Raw genomic sequence first — 14,487 nt, 5'->3', positions numbered from 1 at the left:
TTTAAAGATTTGGGAGACTTACTTGTATTAGAGTAGGAAAAACACTTTTTAAAATTAAAAAAAGAAAATGACATATGTTGTGCCCAAGGTGAAGTAAGATATGAAAGTTAAGTAAAGAAAGTATAGTCAAATCTATTTCTTAAGTGCATGAAATGATGACTTTTCCTTTTGGGTCTTTATGTAAAATTGATGCGTGCACTGGCTTGCAGTGCCTGTGGCATCGTGGATGAGACATGAGACAAATTCACAAGGACTACTGAGTCCTGTGAAGGAAAAGGGAGCGCACGGCTACTCCCTCAAGGTGGGAGTGCCTCAGAGTGGCCTAGCCACTCTCTCCAGGGGAGAGTGTGCTGACCCTTGCCTAGACAGGCTTTTATTGGGTTTAATTTGTGCAGGAGTACAGGTACAGCTCATTAATCATTGTCAGGCAGTAAGGATCAAACAGTAGATAGCATACAAAGAACTAATAGGGCTTCTTCTGAGTCAGGGTCTATCAGCTAAAAGGCTACAAAACTTTGGGAAACAAACTCATTTCCTGCTTGGGCCTTTATCATTTAACTAAGAGCATTCTTAGCAAAGCAGGCTTCACAGGATTTTACATATTCTTTCTCAGGCCCGATCACCGGGGGAGCCCGCCCTTTCCAGCACAGGGCTGCACCACCCTCTGTCATTGTTTCAGGTTGAAGTCAGGCAAAGGAGGCAAGATAGCCAAGGAATTAGGAGAAATGAGGACTCAGGCTTCATCAAAGCTGAGGGGCGAGGGTCCATTACCCCCTTTCTCCATAGCCCCCCAAGTCCTTCCCTGGGGCCTCCATGTGATCATGCCTGTCTTAGGTCGTTCCCCCCTCGGGGAATCTTACCCATCATTGGCTAACCGATCAAGCATTGGGGGCCAGGCAGGGTGAAGAAAAAGGAGCAGAAGTGGTGCACCTGCCAGGGAGATAAGCTTTGTCTCCTTCAGTGGCTTATGGTCTGAGGGTCGCTCACTCAGCCTTAGCCATGGGGGGATTACAGCTCCTGAAACCAGGCAGGGTGGTTCCCAACATAAAATTGTTATTAAGTTTCTTCATATTAGAAAAGAAATACATGCAAACATACACATGCAATAACAAGTTTGGAAGCTATACTTATGCATAAAGCAGCTGGAGGGAGAATCAACCATCCTATCACACTCAGCAGCACCTCTGAGCAACATGGCATTGTGCCGGCTGACCTTGTTCTTACGTGTTCTTCAGATGGTGGAGATTCTACCGTGTAGGCAATTTTGTGTTCTGGGTTTTTTCCCAGATAACATTATATGTGTTGTTTAAAAAAATCTTTGTAAAGATCATTTTAATGACTCATAAATGTTTTTAGGTTTGCATATAAATATTGCATTGAGTGAGTCATTAGCAATTTACTTCGGCATATTCCACTTACTCACAGAATGACCCAAATTACATAAATACTACTACCTCAATTGATATAAACCAAGTTTCAAAACTAAAGAAATTGCCTTTCAAAAGAAGAGGATTTTGAATTCTACTGAAGCAAACGAACTTTACTTAATTATCTTCCTTAATCATCAATCCTTACAGCTATCTAGGTTGTGTTAAAGCTTTTGTTTTTTAGTAAGTCGCTGCAGACATACTATTGTGACTAAAGCTATTTCCTTATGGTAGGGTCTCAAAAGTTAAATTCTTTGGACAAAGCATATGAATTATTGTTAACGTTCTGAATAAACATAAGACAAGTGTTTTCCCCAAAGTTCATGCCACCTCACACCATTGGGTCTGGGGCAGACACCATTTTTCGTTCCTCGGAAAGGGCCTGATGAAACTAAGGTTGTGAGTGGAAACAAGCTGATTACTTAGAACATACATGTACAAGTCACCGTGCTGGACTTAAGAACACAAGATAAATACAAGAGTCCCTGTTTTGCAGACCCACAGTTCGGAATGTGTGCACCTCCTGCATGCGTGCCCCTGCGTGTGCAGGTGTGTCTCTCTGTGAGGGCTGGGGGTCTGCGCTGATGCAACTTGAGTAACCAACAGTCATGCCCTTTATTCTGGCTGAAGGTCTGGGCCTTGGCCTTTGCTGCTCTTTAAACTGTAAGAACTGTTTTATAAGGAATCCGTGACAAAAGTCCTATGTAACTAATTGACTGGTGGCTGGCTCCACAGGCAGATTTGCTCAAAGTTAAAAATGGACTCCCCTCGTTAAACCAAACAAGTTCCATATCTTTTTTTTTAATCTTTACATTCTTCTTACCGTATAACATATTGAATACCTGCTGTGTATCTGATGCTGTTCTAAGCACTTAACACATCTTAACTGACTTAACGCTGGTAACAACCCTCTGAAGTAAGAACTCTTAATTCCCTCATTTTACATCTGAGGAAACCAAGGCCAGTAGCTAGTTAAGTGGCAGAGGAGGGAATTTGAACTTTTGGGGGCTAAATAAGAAAATGTAGCCCTGGCTGGTGTAGCTCAGTGGATTGAGCACGGGCCTGCGAACCAAACAACCGTGGTTCGATTCCTAGTTAGGGCACATGCCTGGGTTGCAGGCCAGTTCCCAGCAGGGGACTCACAAGAGGCAACCATACATTGGTATTTCTCTCCCTCTCTCCTTCCCTTTCCCTCTAAGATAAGTAAATAAAATCTTTTAAAAAAGAAAATGCACATTATTCTCTATCCTGCACATCATCCGGCAGGTGCTTCAAAAATCTTAACCGTTATTGATTATGCATGTGTCTATTTTGGCCTCCAGGTTGTGAGTACGATCAGGTCCAGGACTACAGCCAGGGTGTCTGGTACATGGCTTTTCCTCCATGAAAAAACCACTCAGTTATATTTTCATTATACTCGTATTAAAAAACTAATAATACATAGCGAAAGACAAAAACATGGTGGAGGTATTGGGGGGGAGTAAACTGAATATTAATGAAATGAGAGGTGATGCCCTTCAAGTATTATTTGCTGAGTTAAAAGCAAGGCAAAGGTTAGCCAATAATGTGGCTTTATAGGCTACAGGTTGAACAGCGTGGCAGTTCTTAAATACGTCCCATGTATGTTACAGGCTCAAGGTCATCAGGTGCACCGTGAACCCCTGCATCCTGGGTTGTGGCTATCCAAGGTGTGGGGGAACCACACATCTGGGATCTATTACAGGTAGAGGCAGGGAAGGCAAGGGACAGAGAAATCTGAAACATGAGAGAATTTTTGAGATTATTGATATCTGACTGTTTCTGACTCCTCTTCAAAGGTAGACAGAACTCAGCAATTTAATCACAGTTTCCACTCATGAGGTCCAACATTGGGAAAACTGGCCTTGACACCCTCACGGCCACGGGGGTGTGAGGTCAATGCCCATCTTTCTTCGTCTATTGCACTCCATCCTTTCAACTTGCAAGCCCTCCATATAACCACACAAAGTCGAACATCTTACAGATGATTTCTCAAAGAAAGATGAGGTACAACCAGCATATCCATCCCTATTTGATGATGAAGTCGGCTGGAATCCTATACCTACCCACAGGCACTAGAGAACAAACTTTCCTTCGTAAAGCCGCTCATGGGGAAATAACACGCAGCAGGCATTCCCTCTGCGAGGGTAGTTCCAGCTTCCCAACCTGTTCACAGTGATGCCCTTCCAACCCTTCTGAACATCACTGGGTTTGTCAGATCTAAGTGTGTTCAATTGGGGAAGGAATGAATCAGCGTGAACTTCCCCCTCCCACGGTTCAATTGTTTCCCCGTACGACCCTTTTCCTCCGGATGCGCGAACAGGAGAGCGAAGTGCAATTGTTAAAAGCAATTACTTGTTCTGTACATGTGTGAAAAAAGAATCGATTCCCCAGGAATTTTAGCACCAAAGACCTGCACTTTAAATTTCAGGTATATCCCCACCATCTGTGTGGGTGCCAGGCCGTTCACCCTCTGCCACAGTATCAATGCCTGCCTTCCGTGCAGATGGCATCATTCAACTGCGGACCAATGAGCAGACAGCAAGGCCCACACTGAAGTCTAATCTCAAAAACGGGACTATTTCCACCTCTACGTATTGTTTTAGTTAGTTTCTACTTCCACAATATTTTAGACACAAATACAAATGTCTATACACTAGAGAAGATATCTATGGCATGAATTCATAATATTAAGCAGAATTTTTTATTTTAAATGAAGTATTTGTGGTCTAAATTTTTCTAAGTGAAGAGTGACCGTATTCTATAAGCATTTTGCTCTGACAATCATGAAACTAAAAGGTCTTTGTGAAATTAATTCTGTCTGATCAGAGTTTCGCAACTTTTTTTGAAAAGCAGATTCTCCTCCAAACACCAAAGACAAGGCTACCCACAAAGCATTAATCATGTCGAGTCCTTGGTTGACAACTAACTTAACTAAGGTAAAGTCTGAGTTGTTAACGCTGAGTATCCACAATATACCACACATGTTTCTAAATACCTGCAGATTAATCACTTGCAAATAGATCAAAGCTTGTCTGACCAGTTTGTATGTGGCACTGCTTTCATAATAGATAAAATCTGTTGTTAGAATATTAATTGCTAATTATTTGGAAAAGAATGTCTATAGACTGACTGAGGTTGTCCAAAAAAAGTCACGCTTTTGAAAAATCTGAAATCACTTTTAAGCTATTAGCACTCTAAGTCAAAATTCTTTACAGAGAGAAAACAGGTCAGCCCCATCAAAAGCACGACTGACAGATCAGTTTTACTTTAGTCTGGCACCTCGTTGCAGAAGCTTTTCCTGGGACTCGTTGAGGCAAAGCCTGTGGCTGCGTATGTCTATTTGGTAGAAACAATCTGACAAATTATGCAAGAACCAGAAAGTTCTGGGCCAGGCATTTACTGCCTCTCTCGACATGGTCAAAACCAGACAGGAGATACTTTGATTAAATTTAGGACATATTCTGTGCTACTGAGGGAAAAAATTCCATGGGCCCAATGATCGACATTGGTTGTACTGATCTGTCAATAGCATCATGTAATTAGATGGTTATTGGCCAAATTACTTGACTGTAAATTACAAAATGGTGGTCTTTCAGAGCTTTCAGCTTTGATTCCAGTTTTCAAGTTCAGAGAGAATAATTTCTCAGGAAGGCCTTTTATGGTAAGATGGAAAACAGCTCAAAAAGGCCAGAGAAAGCCTAAATAAAATGCTTTGCATTCATCTAAGGATACAGGTAAAAGTTAAGGATCTCTATGGAGAAATTCAGATATAAAGTACTTTTTTTCTGCCACTGGGATAGAGTCAAGATACAGTCCTCTCAGTGAACTGAGCTAATTCTAATAGTACGGCAAGTTTTAGCACTGAGATTGAACAAACAAAAAATATTCCCCAAATCGCGACTGGTGAATTCTGTCTTTAAATAAAATGGAGTGAGAAAATTGGGTAGGGATTGATTTATTTTTGATTCTGGCCAAGATGGAGGCATAGGTAGATATACTTTGCTTTCTTACATAACCAAAAAAAGGTCAATAGGCAAATTTAAAAACAAAAAAACAACCAGAACTGCTAGGAAATTGAACCGTATGGAAATCCAGAAACCAAGGAGATAAAGAGGAAACATTCACCCAGACCGGTAGGAGGGGCAGCAATGGGCAGCCAGGGCAGAGAGGATTCTTGGCAAGGTGGTGGTTGATGGACCCCGAGGTCCCATGTTTGGGTGTGAATAAACCAGGAGGAACAACTCAGCGACCAAGAGAGACCACCCAACCCAGGGTTCCAGCACGGGGAAATAAAGCCTCAATACCTCTGGCTGTGAACACCTGTGGAAGATGCGGCAGCAGGAGAAATTCCCCAACTCACAGGAGAGTTTATTGGAGAGACTCACAGAGTTCTAGAACTTATACAAGCCCACCTACCTGTGAATTAGCACCAGAAGGGTCCAATTTGCTTGTGGGTAGTGGGGGAAGTGACTGAGAGCTGGCCAAGAGCCAAGCAAGCGGCACTGTTCCCTCTGGAACCCCTCCCCCGCTACAGCGTCATGACTCCTCGATGTGGGTTGCCCCACACAGGTGAACACCTAAGGCTCCGCCCCTTGCAACGTAACAGCTGCATGGAGACAAGAAAATATGGCCCAAATGAAAGCACTGATCAAAGCTCCAGAAAAGATACAACTAAGCAATGAAGAGATAGCAAACCTACCAGGTGCACAGTTCAAAACACTGGTAATCAGGATGCTCACAGAAATGGTTGAGTATGGTTGCAAAATAGAAGAAGAAGTAAAGGCTATAAAAGTGAAATAAAGGAAAATATACAGGGAACCAACAATGAAGGGAAGGAAACTGGGATTCAAATTAATGATTTGAAGCAGAAGGAAAAATAAACATTCAACCAGAACAGAGTGAAGAAACAAGAATTCAAAAAAATCAGGAGAGACTTAGGAACCTCTGGGACAACTTTAAATGTTTCAACATCTGAATTATAGGGGTGCCAGCAGGAGAAGAACAAGAAATTGAAAACTTATTTGAAAACATAATGAAGGAGAACTTCCCTAAATTCTGGCAAAGGAAATAAGACCTCCAGAAAGTCCAGGAAGCTCAGACAGTCCCCAAAATGTTGGAATCGCACACCAGGGCACATCATAATTACATTAGCCAAATCAAGGATAAGGAGAGAATCTTAAAAAACATCAAGAGAAAAGGAGACAGTTACCTACAAATGAGTTCCCATTAGACTATCAGCTGATTTCTCAAAAGAGACCTTGCAGACAAGAAGGGGCTAGAAAGAAGTATTCCAAGTCATAAAAGGCAAGGACCTTCATCCACGATTGCTCTATCCAGCAAAGCTATCATTTTAGAATGGAAGGGCAGATAAAGTGCTTTCCAGATAAGGTCAAATTAAAGAAGTCCATCATCACCAAGCCCTTATTACATGAAATGTTGAAGGGTCTTATCTAAGAAAAATGAGAAGATTGAAACTCTGAACAGTAAAATGACAACAAACTCACAACTATCGACAACTGAGCCTAAAAAAACCAAAACCAAAAATGAACTAAGCAAACAACTACAACAGGAACAAAATCACAGAAATGGAGATCACATGGAGGGTTATCAGTGGTGAGGGGGAGGGGGAGGAATGGAGGAAAAGGTACAGAGAATAAGAAGCATAAATGGGAAGCACAAAATAGATAGGGGGATTAAGAAGAGTTCAGGAAATGGAGAAGCTGAGGAACTTATATGTACAAACCATGGACACGAAATAAGGGGGGCAGTGATGCTGGTGGGAGGGGGTGCAGCTCGGAGGGGAATAAAGGGGAGAAAAAAATGGGACAATTGTAATAGAATAATCAATAAAATAAACTTACAAAAAGAAAAAGAAAGAAAACTNAATGACAACAAACTCACAACTATCGACAACTGAGCCTAAAAAAACCAAAACCAAAAATGAACTAAGCAAACAACTACAACAGGAACAAAATCACAGAAATGGAGATCACATGGAGGGTTATCAGTGGTGAGGGGGAGGGGGAGGAATGGAGGAAAAGGTACAGAGAATAAGAAGCATAAATGGGAAGCACAAAATAGATAGGGGGATTAAGAAGAGTTCAGGAAATGGAGAAGCCGAGGAACTTATATGCACAAACCATGGACACGAAATAAGGGGGGCAGTGATGCTAGTGGGAGGGGGTGCAGCTCAGAGGGGAATAAAGGGGAGAAAAAAATGGGACAATTGTAATAGAATAATCAATAAAATAAACTTACAAAAAGAAAAAGAAAGAAAACTGGGTAGCATTTCCAATTTGTTCTTAAGAGAGACCTCGAATACTTTTGCATTATCTACAACAAACAGGAGAAATGAAAAGGAAGAAAATAAAGGAAAGCAGTAAAAGAGGGAGGAGGGAGAAAAGAACTGTATTGCTGGACAAAGTACGAAACATTCTGGCCTAGAGTTTAATTAATGTAAAATATGGCACCAATCTAAATACGGGTTTCTGAGTGGTAACATCCTCCTATGCAAACACAACGTCCTATGACTTTGGAAAGCTCACGTGTTAGGATGATGTAAAGGACAGCAGAGCCACCGACATGCTTTTAGGAAGTACAGACATTGCCATGGAAAGACAGCACAATGGCAGCTTTGGTTCATTCAGGCCCAGGCCACCCAGCACTTCTGAAATCTGGACAGCACTGCACCTGGAATCCGAGAGAGTGGAAGCTACAATGTCAGGGCTGATTCTTGGTAAAACCTGTTTTTTCTTTATGGGAGAAAAAAAAAAAACAACAAAGGAGAAATTCTGCCATCACGGCAAGCAAGGTCTAGGGCAGTGGTATTCAAACCACCGTGCGTGTGAACCACCTAGGGGCCTCGTTAGAATGCAGATTCCGATTCTGTGGTCTGGGGTTTGCGGTTCTGCTGGACACAGCAGCTTCTGCTGCACCGCGAGCAGAAAGACTCTGGGAGTTAGCACTGAGTACCTCTCTACCCACAGCCACATAGCTCTGAGTACCTCTCCACCCACAGCCACATAGCACTGAGTACCTCTCCACCCACAGCCACATAGCACTGAGTACCTCTCCACCCACAGCCACATAGCACTGAGTACCTCTCCACCCACAGCCGCATAGCAGAGTCAAGGGGGCCGCTGCAACAGGTACAGTGCTTTATATTTTGAAAAGGACAATATTTGTGTTTCATATTATGAAAGGATGAGAATTTTTGCTACCCACTGGCCACTTCTGAAAAACTGCATTAAGACAAACTTCAGTAGTGACTGAGGTCCCTGCAGAGTCACTACGGGTGGCCACGTGTTAACAGAGACAGACCGAGTGCAGCAGGATGACGATTCTGACTGCTTCTGTTGTGTTCTGCGACTTGGGCATGCACGTCTTCAGTGGGGCGAACAGGAAGGCAAGATTCCCGAGTGCATTTAAAACTTACTGCAGCTTGACTAAGTTGTCCTTATGGAACATTGTAACCATATCATAGCAAGTGACATACAGACACTGCCAAGTAGTGTATAAAAGAGGCATTCAAAACACAATTGCATTTAAAGTACTCTCTGTGTAAACATTATCTGAATGATAATATAGACAGATGCGAAAAGTGCACACCACATTCACCATCTGCGTCAAAGCCAATAGCAGTTCTCAATCTCATTTCCACTCAGTGTATTGCTACACGCTGTGGGCAGGATGGCACCAATCCTGTCCGGCTCCTTCCTGCATTAGCTGCATCACCTCCAAGAACCACAGCCCAAAGCAAAGGCAGCTTCAATATTTAGAAGCAATTATATCATTTTGAATCACTATACTGTCCACGGAGGGGACCTCCCCCTTATACTTTACATTCGTTATGCTTTACAGTAGGGAGGTGAGTGTCACAGAGGATGGCCTGCTGGTTCCATTGGCTGTGACTGCATGCCTTGCACATCAGGACTCTGCATCGATCACGGGGTTGCATGATCACAGCTCATGTTCAATCACAGCTCCCGTGGCAGAGAGTGAGGGAGATGGACCCCAGCAGAAGACCCCAGCAGGGAGAAGCAGCAGCCGCTGCGGTGGAATCATGCTTAGACAGAGAGGGTAACTTCATGGCTTTTGACGTATAGCTTTTCTATATAATTTGAGTTGCATCTAATTAAAATAGGACTGTAAAGAATTTTCCATGGGGCTTTTCAAAATATTTTCATTCCTAGTACTTAAAAAAATCTTTTGTCTTTCCTTCCTGCTTTTTCTTATGTGAAATTTAGTGGGAAAATGTCTAGCCTAGGAACATTTTCTTTTCAAAAAGATTTATCTAGATCTGATTTTAAACTGATAACACCATCTAGCCAGTGGTTTTCATAAAAAATGTCTGCGGACATGTGACCCATGAAAAGATTACATATCTTTTGTAAGGTTACAAGCAGGAACCAGTAAGATTTCTTTGGCTTTTTCTAAAATTGCACAAAGTCAGCTGACATGCACAGGTTAACCCACGACCAGGGCTCCCCAGGCCTGGCAAGTTTTGCTCTATCTTTTGCTCTTTGCTCTTTGCCTCAAATTCGTTTCGACTCCCCACCAGCCTTTCATTAGGCTTACTTCCCATTTTTATATTAAAATTGCTTTTAAAAATACCACATAATTGTATGTGTCATATCCAGTTTTTCTTTTATTTTCTCTCAGAACACATACATAAGATCAGGCCATGGATTCCAAAAGCACAAGTGAATCAGATTCGGTCTAACGGTCAGTCACTCAGGGTTGGGCTCCTCACCTTCATGGCACGCGTTTCTCTGTCAAGGCTTCAAGCTGCACATTTTATTCTTCACTGATTCTTCCTCCTGCACAATTTAGCATCTTCCTGGGGGTGGACCTCGACTCTCCCCTCCCAACCTCCCCTACGCCATCATCTCTGATGCGCCTACCAATTGCTGTGGCCGGCCCTCCTGAGATTTCCTTGTAACTCTCCAATTAGAAAGAACACACTGCTAATAAAGCACAAAGGTAACTCACAAAAAATATTTCATATAATAAGTACTAAATAAATATTTTTGCTTTAAATGTTACTTATATTTAAATATTTAATACACATTCATGTGCTAGTGACTGGTATTTCCTTCCCAGGGTCAAAATGGTTCCGTTTGGAAAAGGACAGCTCGATCGAATCCACCACTTTGGTCATCTGCTCCCCAAGGAGTTACCCTCCTGGCCTCTCGAATCCCCAGATGTGGGCCCAGTGGGTACAGCCTGAGAAGCAGCAGCCCAGGACCCAGGAAAAGCTGCCTGGACTGGAGCTGTGTGTCCTACAACTGCACCCACTACACTTCCTTCCGCCTGTGTTGGGAGAAAAGAGACAAAAGAGCAAACGAGACAAACAAATAACACCTCACAGACACAGACAACACTAAGGTGGTTACTAGAGGGAAAGGGGGGTGGGAGACGTAATAAAAAGTAACGGGGGTCAAATATACGGTGATGAAAGGAGATCTGACTTTGGGTGGTGAACACAATGCACCACACAGACGACGTATCATGGAATTGTACACTTGAAACGCGTGTCATTTGATAAACCAATGTCACCCCGATAAATTTAATTTTAAAAGGGTGGAGATAAAAATTAATGAGTTAAGCCCATTCAAAAGCGAGAGGGGACCCAAGAGATGTGAAAACAGATGTCCACACACACACCTGCAAATGAAAGTTTATAGCAGCCTATTTATAATTGCCCAAACCCAAATGTCTTCTGTGGGTGAATAAGCACCCATACTCCGGGCCACCCACACGAAGGAGTACTACCGGGAGCAAACTATCGGTACACAGGACTGCAGGGATGACTCTCGAGTGTACTGTGCTCAGTAGAAGAGGCTGGATGCAAAAGGTTGCAAACTGTCCAACCCCCTTAACATAACATCCCAGAACAGGCAAAACAGTAGGGATGGAGGACAGAGCTGTGGCTGCCAGGGGGTGGGCTGGGGGCAGGATTTGACCTCAATTGGGCAGCACAAGAGGATTTGGGCGAATGATGGCTCTATTCTGGGTCTCGACTGTGGCAGTGGCATTGACTCTTGGTGAAACTCATGGGATTGCGAAGAAAAAAGTAAATTATACTGCATATGTGTTAAAATGTTTTAAAATCCCATAACTGTCTAGTTAACAACCTGGGGAGGATTCTAGCCTTCTTTGCCTGTGCCCCCCTCCCTGGTTAAGCAAGGCTAGCCAGGCTGGTGTTCCCACCTTGAGTCTGGATTCAGCACTCGCTGGGGTGCTGCTGATCCTGCTCTCGCACCCTGATGGAGACAGACCAGCAGGCCGCCCTCCAGCTGCAGACCTGGCCAGGGACGGCTCTGCTGGGGGCTTTGTCCTGCCTCTCTGACCTCCCAGGTGAAGTTGTTTCTCTAACCCCAATTACAGAGCCTGATTTCTCTTGCAGCAGCTTTACAGTAGTTCAAACAAAACCCAGCCAGCAGCTGTTGCCTGCATCTATCTTTGAGATTTCGGTCAGGAAAAAAATGAAAATTTTTTTTTATTTCTTGAAACCAAAACATCCCAAGGGGAGCACGACAGTTGGCTCCCAACTTTTTTAATAAAATGTGATCATGCTTGGGAACTGTGAAGGCCACACAAAGAGCAGGCATAAATCTATTCTCTGAGAACTTACCCTGTTCCAAAATGAGACCCATTGCAACCATAAGATGCCTGTACTTGACCGTGGTCTGGGTCAGCGGGCAAGGTGACTTGTGACAGTGTTGCCGGAGGCCAATATGACTTCAGTGAATAAAAGGAAAAGCAAAAGTGTCCATTTTCTCCTCCAAAACCTCAGAAGAACTTGTGGGATTTTTTTTAAAAGGTATGTTGGAGGAGAGGGCCTACATTTTATATACTTTGCTGTTTTGCAAGGAAAACGATTTTACTCTACCCTGTATTAAACTATTACCAGGCTTGCTTTCAAAATCAGAGCAGATTACGTCTATACGTAGTTTTCAAAGGAGTTTCAGATTAGAGAATGGTTCATAGAAAGTCCCTCCCATTTCAAATGCAAAATACCTCACACACCTCATGGGAGAGGAAAGGGGTCAGACAGTGCCATCCAATGAAGAGTGTTTTCACCATTGACGTCAGTTCTGCCAGGTTCTAAGGGAGACGGTTTGCTGCTGGCCTCGCCTACCTTGCTGTAAAAATAGCTGAGAAGTTAGCTGCTGTGGTGTATTCTTCATGCGGAGGCTGCGTGCAGAGGCAGGTCAGCTCCGCTGAAGATGTGGACGCTGTGCCCTCCCCGACTGCAGCTACTTGCTGGCATTCAACACATCCCATCCTGTTTTCTCAGATCAAACGAAGCCTCGCTTTGTTCTGGAAGAACAGTAGGCCACCAAAATGCCTAAAAAAGCCAAAAGGCGACTTTGACATTTTTTTTTCTTTTCTTCTTTTCATTTTCATTCTTTGAAGAGTATGTATAAAGGTGTCAATCCCTTGAGTTAGACTGCCCAGGCCCCCATTCCAGTTCTACCTCTTAACAGTTATGTGACCTCAGAGAAGTCAGCTTCAACGTCCTCATCAGAGAAAAAGAGATGATATGAGTGTACTTACTACAGAGGATCCTTTTTTTTAAAGGAGTCTATCTATGTAAAGTACATAGAACAGTGCCTGGCACATAGTAGGTTCTATAAAAGTACAGTCATACTTCCTTTCATTGTCCTTCGCTTTATTGCCCTTGGCAAGTACTGCCTTTTCACCAACATGGAGACAGACACTCCGCCAGCAAAAAGGCTATGACTCATTCAAAACTTGGACGGTGGTTAGCATTTTTGGGCAATGAAGTTGTTTTTCTTAAATTAAGGAATGTACATTGTGTCTTTTAGACACAACGCTACTGTACACTGAGCAGGCTATAGTAGAGTATAAACATAACTTTCATATGCACTGGAAAACCGAAAAACGCACAGGACTTGCTCTATGGAATTCACTCCAATGGAGTGGTCTGGAGCGGAACCCGCACCGTCTCCGAGGTCTGCCTGTGCACGTAGCTGCTGAACACCACTAATGGCAGGAGTAAGAGAATGATTGGGAGGGTCAGGCGGGTGTGATTTTTAAATCCCACTATGTGTCAGCTTCCTGGCTTCCAAGCCTCAGTTTTCTCATCTGTAAGATGGGGCCAATAGCACCTCCTGATGAGTCCGGTACACACAGACTCAACACCGGGCATCTAGCTGCCATCGTCCTCCTGAGTGGTAATGGTCAGAAGGCCTATGAGATTTAGACCGTGTTGCCTCCCCCTCCCTCGCCGATGTCCAGTCCTTTACAGGTAAATGGCAATAACAGCAGTTCTGAGTTCAGGGTGCTGCTGGGATGATTCTATGAAACATGGTATGGATGCATAGTCAGGACTTGTATACCCTGTTTAAAATTAGAAGACAGAAGCTTCTCTCCAAGAGCCAGTGTCTATCAGACAGACAAGTGGAAAAATATTCCTAGTTCAAAAAAAGACACATATAAGTAACATTCTAAACAAACAAAAATGAAAAAGTACTTCTCCCTTGAAAACACCTCCCCTCAGAGAGGCCAGGCTGGCAGGCTGCAGTGGGGAGATTAGTCCCCTGTGGCACTGTAAATCTCTCCGTAATCTGTCACGCAATCCCCTGCCTCGTCTTTCCGTGACCTCTGAAAACCTGTCTTTGCCCCTCCTCCTCTGCTACGGGTTCTCAGCCAGTGTATTGCTATTTGGTTTGTTTGCACTGCAAAAGACAAACACAGAACCTCTGGGTCCCCATCACATTGGAATTTGTCTGTCTACCTCCTGGCCACTTCGCTATCTTCAGCTCACCCTGGACTAGCTGCTATCACCAATTTGAACTTCCTTTTCTCCTTGTCACAGTGTGGCACTGTGACTGTTTAAAATGCGCCCAGTTTCTTCATTAGCTTCACTTTATAGCCCTTATTCATCTCAAATATGTCCTCACAACTCCTAAGTTCTATACTGTGAAATATCAGCTGCTTATCTAAAACTGCACTTTTTCCTGCCTCTCAGAGAGTTACATTCGTGCGGGAGAGGGCGAGGACAAATGCG

General features: G+C 43.4%; 1 protein-coding gene across 1 annotated transcript in view; it reads right to left on the bottom strand.

Annotated features, from left to right (window-relative positions):
• Positions 1-14,487, bottom strand: part of RNF150 (ring finger protein 150) — a 170,833-nt gene that overhangs the window by 131,133 nt on the left and 25,213 nt on the right. The window lies entirely within an intron of this gene.

Source organism: Sturnira hondurensis, unplaced genomic scaffold, assembly GCF_014824575.4.
Source record: "Sturnira hondurensis isolate 20B ecotype Veracruz unplaced genomic scaffold, ASM1482457v3 Scaffold0010128, whole genome shotgun sequence".
In the NCBI taxonomy this organism is placed as follows: Eukaryota; Metazoa; Chordata; class Mammalia; order Chiroptera; family Phyllostomidae; genus Sturnira; species Sturnira hondurensis.
The sequence above is the reverse complement of the archived record's forward strand: the minus strand, read 5'-3'. Positions and strand labels throughout refer to the sequence as shown.